Source organism: Semicossyphus pulcher, unplaced genomic scaffold, assembly GCF_022749685.1.
Source record: "Semicossyphus pulcher isolate SPU_LCO1_2020_fin unplaced genomic scaffold, fSemPul1.0.p SCAF_10, whole genome shotgun sequence".
Classification (NCBI taxonomy): Eukaryota; Metazoa; Chordata; class Actinopteri; order Labriformes; family Labridae; genus Semicossyphus; species Semicossyphus pulcher.
The window spans coordinates 5,680,001-5,690,000 of NW_027211604.1; the positions used below are offsets into that span (position 1 = coordinate 5,680,001).

General features: G+C 39.8%; 9 non-coding genes across 9 annotated transcripts; all 9 read left to right on the forward strand.

The window, feature by feature from the left end:
* Window positions 1-6,535: 6,535 nt before the first annotated feature.
* trnap-cgg (transfer RNA proline (anticodon CGG)) lies at window positions 6,536-6,607 on the forward strand. Its single transcript has one exon. It is a non-coding gene; the product is annotated as a tRNA-Pro (tRNA).
* Window positions 6,608-6,893: 286 nt separating this feature from the next.
* Window positions 6,894-6,965, forward strand: trnap-agg (transfer RNA proline (anticodon AGG)). Its single transcript has one exon. It is a non-coding gene; the product is annotated as a tRNA-Pro (tRNA).
* Window positions 6,966-7,253: 288 nt separating this feature from the next.
* trnap-ugg (transfer RNA proline (anticodon UGG)) lies at window positions 7,254-7,325 on the forward strand. The gene has a single exon. It is a non-coding gene; the product is annotated as a tRNA-Pro (tRNA).
* Window positions 7,326-7,666: 341 nt separating this feature from the next.
* On the forward strand, window positions 7,667-7,738 carry trnap-agg (transfer RNA proline (anticodon AGG)). The gene has a single exon. It is a non-coding gene; the product is annotated as a tRNA-Pro (tRNA).
* Window positions 7,739-7,878: 140 nt separating this feature from the next.
* trnap-agg (transfer RNA proline (anticodon AGG)) lies at window positions 7,879-7,950 on the forward strand. Its single transcript has one exon. It is a non-coding gene; the product is annotated as a tRNA-Pro (tRNA).
* A 345-nt stretch (window positions 7,951-8,295) lies between these two features.
* On the forward strand, window positions 8,296-8,367 carry trnap-ugg (transfer RNA proline (anticodon UGG)). Its single transcript has one exon. It is a non-coding gene; the product is annotated as a tRNA-Pro (tRNA).
* Window positions 8,368-8,671: 304 nt separating this feature from the next.
* trnap-cgg (transfer RNA proline (anticodon CGG)) lies at window positions 8,672-8,743 on the forward strand. The gene has a single exon. It is a non-coding gene; the product is annotated as a tRNA-Pro (tRNA).
* A 286-nt stretch (window positions 8,744-9,029) lies between these two features.
* Window positions 9,030-9,101, forward strand: trnap-agg (transfer RNA proline (anticodon AGG)). The gene has a single exon. It is a non-coding gene; the product is annotated as a tRNA-Pro (tRNA).
* Window positions 9,102-9,389: 288 nt separating this feature from the next.
* trnap-ugg (transfer RNA proline (anticodon UGG)) lies at window positions 9,390-9,461 on the forward strand. The gene has a single exon. It is a non-coding gene; the product is annotated as a tRNA-Pro (tRNA).
* The last annotated feature ends 539 nt before the right edge of the window (window positions 9,462-10,000 follow it).

Below are 10,000 nucleotides of genomic sequence, written 5' to 3' on the forward strand. Positions count from 1 at the left end.
TCACGTCCTGTCGGAGACGGAGGAAGCGACGATTGGACGTCCATCGTACCTTCTACCTCCAGATATAATTAAAGTTCACCTCCTTATGGGGCACACGGCTGGAGACATTGCGCGGTTGTTCGGAGTCTGCGAGAGAACAATTCGTCGGAGGATGGGGCAGTATGGGATAAGGTAATAATCATAATTCTGCCTAGTCCTTTAGTCTTAAGCAGGCTGCAGAAGTTTGAAGTCACGTTTAGATATATGAATGTGGCGCAGGGATAGGGACAATATTAAGACTATTGAGAGGCTGAGGGAGGCTATATCCTTGCCGAAGCCAGCTACTGATCTGTTCAATGATAAGCCTAGCGCTGGTAGCTGAGAGGCCGGCGGTTGTGAATGAGAAGCCGCCTATTCATTCGACCAGGGCGGCAAGTCATGCTTCTAACATTACAACCCTTTGGATCGGCTACTGGCAAGGCTGGTTCTTAGCTTCCGACGCTGGCGATTAGCACGCTGAAGCTAGCTACATTAGCCATTGATTTCGATGGTCATTTTTTTTCTGTTGTATTTTAGTGGCGTCTGCCACCAAATGGAGGGGTGGGGTGGGGGTGTTGTGGTAAAATTTGGACGTTTCGACCGCAGTGTCTGCTGTCGCCTGCTGACAGAGATAGTAAAGATGTTAGACAGCTGCCTCCATTTATCAGGCAAAAATGTCAGCTATCTCTGGTTTCAATTTTAATTGCAGCTAAGCTAATGAAAAAACAACTGACCTGTTGTGATCACTGTGTTTTGTTTGTACTGTTGTCGTATTTGTGTAATGTTAACCATATGGTTTTCTTTATGATCAGAGTCCACGATCTATTAACGCCATTGGAGGACAAGGATCTGGATGAAACTGTCACCCAAATTCTACAGCACCATCCCAACTGTGGGTACAAAATGATGGCTGGGCACCTGCATGCAAAAGGCATTCGCATACAGAGTAAGTGATTGGAGTCATACCCATTCATCTGATTGGGAAGGTCAGAGAGAGAGAGTCAGAGAGAGTGAGAGAGAGAGAGAGAAACAGCTGACCCAGGCATGTAGTTTAGACTCTAGTTGGAAGTACTACAGGAGAAAACTTTAGGATTATTGTGCATCAAAAATGACCTGTGTGCTTGATGAAAGGTTTCTGTTCTGATTTCATTAACCTGACCATAGACCATAACCTGTATGGATTTCATAGACTAAAACATACAAAAACTTTGTGGAATAAAACTAGACTACAACTAACGATAATTCAAATGAATAAAATGTGACTCACTGCATTTAGTCAAAAGACTAAGACATAAATTAAATTAAAATTGGTTGCCAAAATGAACACTGCATAGAATGTGGGGAGAAAAGATGCTTTTACTGCCAGGCTACATTTTAGGAGAGGGTCAACTTGTTTTTGAGTAAACCTAATTTTGTGTCCCTTTTTTGCATAGTATAGGACAGCGTGTGCAGGAATCAATGCGTCGCATGGATCCCCATGGAGTTTTGATGCGCACCCTCCAGCTTAACCCTCGAAGGCGCAGGAGGTACTCTGTACCAGCGCCTAACAGTTTGTGGCACATTGATGGCAATCATAAATTGATAAGGTAGGCTATCTGAAGAATAGTAACAACTTCAACTAGTTTTACAAAATATCATAGAAACCTCAGCACAGTAAATAATGTGTTGAAAACGAGATAGATAGCTAACTACTTTAATTCAAAACACTTTACAGAACCATACATTGAATCCAATTTGAATCCTGGAAATGTCTTGGTGGTAAAGGGGTAACAGATCCATGGTACATGTAGTGGTTGCTCTTAATATATGTCCATACATATATATTTCAGATGGCGTTTCGTTGTGCATGGTGGTGTTAACGGTTTTAGTCGTGTCATTGTGTACCTGCATGCCGCCACCAACAACCGTGCAGCAACAGTCTTGAGAAGCTTTCTAGAAGCTGTGGATGTCTACGGTGTGCCATCTCGTGTGAGGTCAGATAAAGGAGGGGAAAATGTTGCTGTTGCACGCTACATGGTGACTAACAGAGGACTTAACAGGAGTTCCCATATTGCTGGCAGGAGTGTCCATAATCAAAGGTAACATATGTAACCCAGATGCCTCCTTTTCTTTTGTACTCAAACAGCATTTTTAAACAGATCTGTGGATTATGTCCATCATTGGTTACTGTTAGGTTGTTTTCACACCACTAATTTGGAATGACGTAATGATAAACAGTCTTACTTTTTTCAATCAGAATAGAGAGACTCTGGAGAGACGTTTACGTGGGAGTGCTTGATCTGTTCTACACAATCTTCACAAACCTTGAGAGAGAGGGCTTTCTCAATCCTGACAGTGAAGTTCACCTGTATGCTCTACACTGGTGCTTTCTGCCTCACATCCAGAAACACCTTGAGGTTTTCCAGCATGGCTGGAACTGCCACCGGCTGAGCACTGAGGGAAATCGGTCCCCACTTCAACTGTGGACTCGCCATGAGCGTGAGGCGCCGCAAGACCCCATGCAGGTTTGATTTTTTTTTGTATGACTGTCCTACATAATAGTCAACATCCTAACCAGCGTATCTAATATTATACAAGTGTTTCAATTGTTAATGCAGGGACAGACCACTCCAAAGTTCTGTTCTGCACGGCTGCATCTGTAGAATAATGTAACTGGGTCAATGACAAAAAATTTAAATTGAAGTATTCCTAAAAAAAAATTTGGGAACTGGATGTAATACATACTTTTGAGTCTGGAACAAATTGTTTACATAAGTCTCATTTGTTAAATAAAATTTCAAAGTGTTTTAATTCACTTTTTTACATTCTTTTAGTAAATGTCAGGTGGCACAACCAACTATATTTATTATTTCCTAGTATTTATTCGACCTAAAATCTTTGGTAAATAACCCTGAGTTTCTACAGTGGCTAACACATTATTTTGTGGTTGTGTTTTGTATTTACATTTCAAAATTAATTTGTAAAATAGGTTTATTTGAAATGTTTTGAACATAAGATAAAGTGTTTTGAAGTTATCGATAAAGTACCATTTTAAATAGTTTAAATAGAGGTTTGAGATTGCAAAACATAAAAGAAAACATATTATTTCAATGCACTGAAAATATACTCAGAAAATAGGTTTTAGAGAATAAAGTGATGCATGTCATGAATCGAATATTGTAAAAGGAAATAAGGCACTCAGCCACACTTATGTCAATGACCAAACTACTAAAGTAGTTTGATATCCAGTAACTAAATGGAGCTTTAAAATTGTTACTACAATGTTGAATTGAGAATTTGATACGTTCAACCAGTTATTTTAAAACTAGGTTTTATTAAGTTACCAGTTACACAGTTTGAGGACGGCTTTAATGTCTTTAGATAATGAATACAATCACTGATTTTGGTTGAACAGACCCTGTAACCGTATCTCCTGTAATTACAGGTTGACATAGAGTATGGAGTTGACTGGCCTGGACCATGTGGTCATCGACATCCAGATGTTGTTGTCCCTGAAGTTAAACTGCAGGGCTCGCTGACTGAGCAGGAAGTAGAAGGTCTGCCAGAGCCTGACGGTCCTCTGTCCAATGTGTTGGATGTCTACATACAAACTGTGAGCCTGTTGTCAGAAATGCTCCAGTAAATTCCAAATTCACAAGGTTCAAGCTAAAAGGAGAAGCTTGATAATGATGAACGATTATAAATGAGATTTGTATTTTGTGTACTTGTATAACAAACATAATGAAAATTACATTTGAGAAATGGTAAGGGCAGGACTTCCAGTGTTTTTATGTATTTTATTATCAACAGTCTTCATATAAAATACCTTCTGTAATGTACAACATGCTCACGAACATCTAGAAGGTTAACAGGTGTATAATTCTTACGGTTATGTAACATTCATAAACAAAAATAACTGTCCTGTTGTAAAGATTTCTTGTTCTAGAACATTTAGCTGAAATGTAAATAAAGAGACATTCTGCGAATCAGGCAGCACAACAATCTGCTTTTCTACCCTCTTTCAGAAGAAGATAAAAGAACAAGAACTCAGGTTGTCTCACTTAAACAATGGACTCTTCTCATGGCAGACGAATGAAAATGGTAGCATGACCAATCTGGGTTTGTGCATCTTTAAGATGTCGGACATGGTAGCCGTCATTGGGACAGGGGATGATGACCAGTTGGCGACTTTGTGTTGCTCCAGAAATTTTAAGCAGTTAAAATCCCCTGCCCTCTCTGAGTTTTGGAAAAGCTGCTAAGAGGTAGTCACTGAACTCATTTGAATTTGTCTGACTGCCTGAGAAGAGAAGACAGATGATATGTATAACAAAGGCAATTACTAACATATAAAGTACTTAATATTATAATAGTGTATTATAATAAAATAATACTGAAGGGGAGTCTTATTTTAATCATAAATTCACATACAGCAGACATCCTCCAAAAAAGGGTCTAAATTGTGATTATGATTCTATACAAACCTTGAAATGTAAGACGTTTATCCCCCAGTCCTGCAGCAGCAAGCCTCTGTTTGGCAAATCGATTGGGGACTAGCTCCACATTTTTATCGTTAAGACAGCAGAAGTTATGAGTGTAAGAATAAAGTTGTGCAGGCACAGCAAGGGATCGCCGATCTGTCAACCTTCTCCCTCCCTGTCTGTACGGGCCAAACAGTCTTGAAACCTCGGCTAGGATAAAGTGAAGACAACAGGCATTTTAGGACATAATAACTGCACTAATAACTGCACAGCACAACTGAAGAAACCCATCATAACCGACTGAATTACATATTAGTCTACACAACCGAACTGACACACATTCTTAATTTTTTAATCCGTACAGTCTCTTATTTCGCATCACAAAATGTTAATTGCGGAAACCCACCGTCAACTGGGTGTGCGGGTGTGTGTGATGGTGGAGGTGATTTTGACGGCTGACGTGAGTTTGCCGCGTTTACAGCAGCCGGTGCTGCAGAAAAAAATAACAACATGGTCGGTGAATTCAGTTTAAGTTAGAACAGTAGCCTTTGTTTTTTTTGTTATATAACCACTTTTGTGGTCACACTTGTTAAATGATCGATCTGCACAGGTGTAACTTACTGTTTTCAAGCTGGTTAGCTAAATCCCGCAGCAGATCTGGCAGCGGCCTCCCAGACGAAGCCATTGCAGGAGTAGCAATTATGTTACCAAGGTTAGAGTTGATAGGAATCGATTGCTACGGTCTGGTTTTCCCAGCTGACCAATCCTGCTTCAGAGTGACGTTAGGTCCACCCACTCAATTTGCATATTTACTTTTCCTTGTACGACATGGACACAGAAATACATAAATAAATAAATGTGGGAATAAATAAATAAAAAAATGTAGAAATGTAGAAATACATAAATAAATAGATGTGGAAATGTAGAAATAAATACATAAATGTAGAAATACATAAATAAATAGATGTGGAAATGTAGAAATAAATAAATAAATGTAGAAATACATAAATAAATAGATGTGGAAATGTAGAAATAAATAAATAAATGTAGAAATACATAAATAAATAGATGTGGAAATGTAGAAATAAATAAATAAATGTAGAAATAAATAACTAAATAAATGTCGAAATGAATGAATAAATAAATAAATGTAGAAATAAATAACTAAATTGATTAATTAATATATAAAAGCCCTTTTCTTTACCAAAATTTGTTTGTTTTGTTATTTTCGTATGTATTTATTTGGTATTTATGCATTTATTTGATCATTTATTCATTTATTTATTTATTTATGCTTATGTCATTTTTTGTCCTTCATAGAGTACTCACAAGTGAGTCTACATATGAAGCTAGAGGAAAACAACTCTGTGCTCTCTTGAACACCTCATTCTGGTAAAGCCTGTGTTTTCATGTGAAACTATCAAGTTGATCCAGCTATCAGATTCCAGTGTTGGTTATATCATTTGTTGGAAAACCATAAGTGTGGTGTCCTTTCTCGAGTTCATTTTGATACACCCTGTAAAAAAAATAAAGACCTAACATCCTGTAAACATTACAGTCACAACAGTGTACCATCTGAATTTGCAGGTTATGTAAAATTCAGTTTTTTTCGAATTTTTACACTGATTAAAATCACTGTCATGTGGCTCGTTGGTCTAGGGGTATGATTCTCGCTTAGGGTGCGACAGGTCCCGGGTTCAAATCCTGGACGGGCCCTCAGTACTCTCAAGTGACCTTGCGATACGTCTCCTGTGTTTCTTTATGAAGCTACAGGCAAAAGGAGGGTTCACAACGTTCTGATCTGAAACCTCATTCTGGAAAAGCCAGTGATTTCGTGTGAAAGTTATGTCAAGTTGATCCTGCTATCGGATTCCAGTGTTGCTTGTAGCATTTGTTGGAATAACCCTAACTTTCTTGTGCTTTCTCTTGTACAGCTTCTACAAAACTCAACATTTTCTTTCCCACCTGTAATCATTACAGACAGTCATAACAATGGACATTGCATTTCAGTTAAAATGGACATTTGCCGAATTTTTCTTCTATTACCACCAGGAGTTTATGGCTCGTTGGTCTAGGGGTATGATTCTCGCTTCGGGTGCGAGAGGTCCCGGGTTCAAATCCCGGACGAGCCCTCAGTACACACAAGTGAGTCTGCTTATGAAGCTAGAGGAAAAAAATCTGTGCTCTCTCAAACAACTCATTCTGGAAAAGCCACTGATTTCATAGGAAAGTTATGTCAAGTTGATCCGGCCATCGTAATCCAGTGTTGGCGGAATAATTGTCCTGACTTTTGTGTTTTGTCACATCTTCTGCAAAAAGAAGAAAAATTACAGTCAAATCAATGGAACCATTTGACTCTGCTTTTTAGATAATATAGAGATTTGTCTGCTTTTTGTTGTATTAAAATCAGTCTTTTGTGGCTCGTTGGTCTAGGGGTATGATTCTCGCTTAGGGTGCGAGAGGTCCCGGGTTCAAATCCCGGACGAGCCCTCAGTACTCACAAGTGACCTTGTAACAAGTGAGTCTACATATGAAGCTAGAGGAAAAGAACTGTCCTCTCTGGAACACCTCATTCTGGAAAAGCCGGTGATTTCATGTGAAACTATCAAGTTGATCCAGCTATCGGATTCCGGTGTTGGTTGTAGCATTTGTTGAAATAACCCTAACTTTCTTGTACAGCTTCTACAAAACTCAACATTTTCTTTCCCACCTTTTCTTTGCATTTCAGTTACAATGGAGATTTGTCGAATTTTTCTTCTATTACCACCAGGTGTTTATGGCTCGTTGGTCTAGGGGTATGATTCTCGCTTTGGGTGCGAGAGGTCCCGGGTTCAAATCCCGGACGAGCCCTCAGTACTCACGAGCTACCTTGTACCAAGTGAGTCTACATATGAAGCTAGAGGAAAACAACTCTGTGCTCTCTGGAACACCTCATTCTGGTAAAGCCTGTGTTTTCATGTGAAACTATCAAGTTGATCCAGCTATCAGATTCCAGTGTTGCTTGTATCATTTGTTGGAAAACCATAAGTTTGGTGTCCTTTCTCGAGTTCATTTTGATACACCCTGTAAAAAAAATAAAGACCTAACATCCTGTAAACATTACAGTCACAACAGTGTACAATCTGAATTTGCAGGTTATGTAAAGTTCCGTTTTTTTCGAGTTTTTACACTGATTAAAAGCTGTGTCATGTGGCTCGTTGGTCTAGGGGTATGATTCTCGCTTAGGGTGCGAGAGGTCCCGGGTTCAAATCCCGGACGAGCCCTCAGTACTCACAAGCTACCATGTACCAAGTGAGTCTACATATGAAGCTAGAGGAAAACAACTCTGTGCTCTCTTGAACACCTCATTCTGGTAAAGCCTTTGTTTTCATGTGAAACTGTTGTATTAAAATCAGTCTTTTGTGGCTCGTTGGTCTAGGGGTATGATTCTCGCTTAGGGTGCGAGAGGTCCCGGGTTCAAATCCCGGACGAGCCCTCAGTACTCACAAGTGACCTTGCAATACGTCTCCTGTGTTTCTTTATGAAGCTAGAGGCAAAAGGAGGGTTCACAACGTTCTGATCTGAAACCTCGTTCTGGAAAAGCCAGTGATTTCGTGTGAAAGTTATGTCAAGTTGATCCTGCTATCGGATTCCAGTGTTGCTTGTAGCATTTGTTGGAATAACCCTAACTTTCTTGTGCTTTCTCTTGTACGGCTTCTACAAAACTCAAAATGTTCCTTGCCCACCTGTAAACATTACAGACAGTCATAACAATAGACAGTGCATTTCAGTTACAATGTTAATTTGTGGAATTTTTCTTCAATTACCACCAGGTGTTTATGGCTCGTTGGTCTAGGGGTATGATTCTCGCTTTGGGTGCGAGAGGTCCCGGGTTCAAATCCCGGACGAGCCCTCAGTACTCACAAGTGAGTCTACTTATGAAGCAAGAGGAAAAAAATCTGTGCTCTCTCCAACACCTCATTCTGGAAAAGCCAGTGATTTCACGTGAAAGTTATGTCAAGTTGATCCAACTATCGGATTCCAGTGTTGCTTGTAGCATTTGTTGCAATAACCCTAACTTTCTTGTACAGCTTCTACAAAACTCAACATTTTCTTTCCCACCTGTAATCATTACAGACAGTCATAACAATGGACATTGCATTTCAGTTAAAATGGACATTTGCCGAATTTTTCTTCTATTACCACCAGGAGTTTATGGCTCGTTGGTCTAGGGGTATGATTCTCGCTTCGGGTGCGAGAGGTCCCGGGTTCAAATCCCGGACGAGCCCTCAGTACACACAAGTGAGTCTGCTTATGAAGCTAGAGGAAAAAAATCTGTGCTCTCTCAAACAACTCATTCTGGAAAAGCCACTGATTTCATAGGAAAGTTATGTCAAGTTGATCCGGCCATCGTAATCCAGTGTTGGTGGAATAATTGTCCTGACTTTTGTGTTTTGTCACATCTTCTGCAAAAAGAAGAAAAATTACAGTCAAATCAATGGAACCATTTGACTCTGCTTTTTAGATAATATAGAGATTTGTCTGCTTTTTGTTGTATTAAAATCAGTCTTTTGTGGCTCGTTGGTCTAGGGGTATGATTCTCGCTTAGGGTGCGAGAGGTCCCGGGTTCAAATCCCGGACGAGCCCTCAGTACTCACAAGTGACCTTGTAACAAGTGAGTCTACATATGAAGCTAGAGGAAAAGAACTGTCCTCTCTGGAACACCTCATTCTGGAAAAGCCGGTGATTTCATGTGAAACTATCAAGTTCATCCAGCTATCGGATTCCGGTGTTGGTTGTAGCATTTGTTGAAATAACCCTAACTTTCTTGTACAGCTTCTACAAAACTCAACATTTTCTTTCCCACCTTTTCTTTGCATTTCAGTTACAATGGAGATTTGTCGAATTTTTCTTCTATTACCACCAGGTGTTTATGGCTCGTTGGTCTAGGGGTATGATTCTCGCTTTGGGTGCGAGAGGTCCCGGGTTCAAATCCCGGACGAGCCCTCAGTACTCACGAGCTACCTTGTACCAAGTGAGTCTACATATGAAGCTAGAGGAAAACAACTCTGTGCTCTCTTGAACACCTCATTCTGGTAAAGCCTGTGTTTTCATGTGAAACTATCAAGTTGATCCAGCTATCAGATTCCAGTGTTGCTTGTATCATTTGTTGGAAAACCATAAGTTTGGTGTCCTTTCTCGAGTTCATTTTGATACACCCTGTAAAAAAAATAAAGACCTAACATCCTGTAAACATTACAGTCACAACAGTGTACAATCTGAATTTGCAGGTTATGTAAAGTTCCGTTTTTTTCGAGTTTTTACACTGATTAAAAGCAGTGTCATGTTGCTCGTTGGTCTAGGGGTATGATTCTCACTTAGGGTGCGAGAGGTCCCGGGTTCAAATCCCGGACGAGCCCTCAGTACTCACAAGTGACCTTGCAATACGTCTCCTGTGTTTCTTTATGAAGCTAGAGGCAAAAGGAGGGTTCACAACGTTCTGATCTGAAACCTCGTTCTGGAAAAGCCAGTGATTTCGTGTGAAA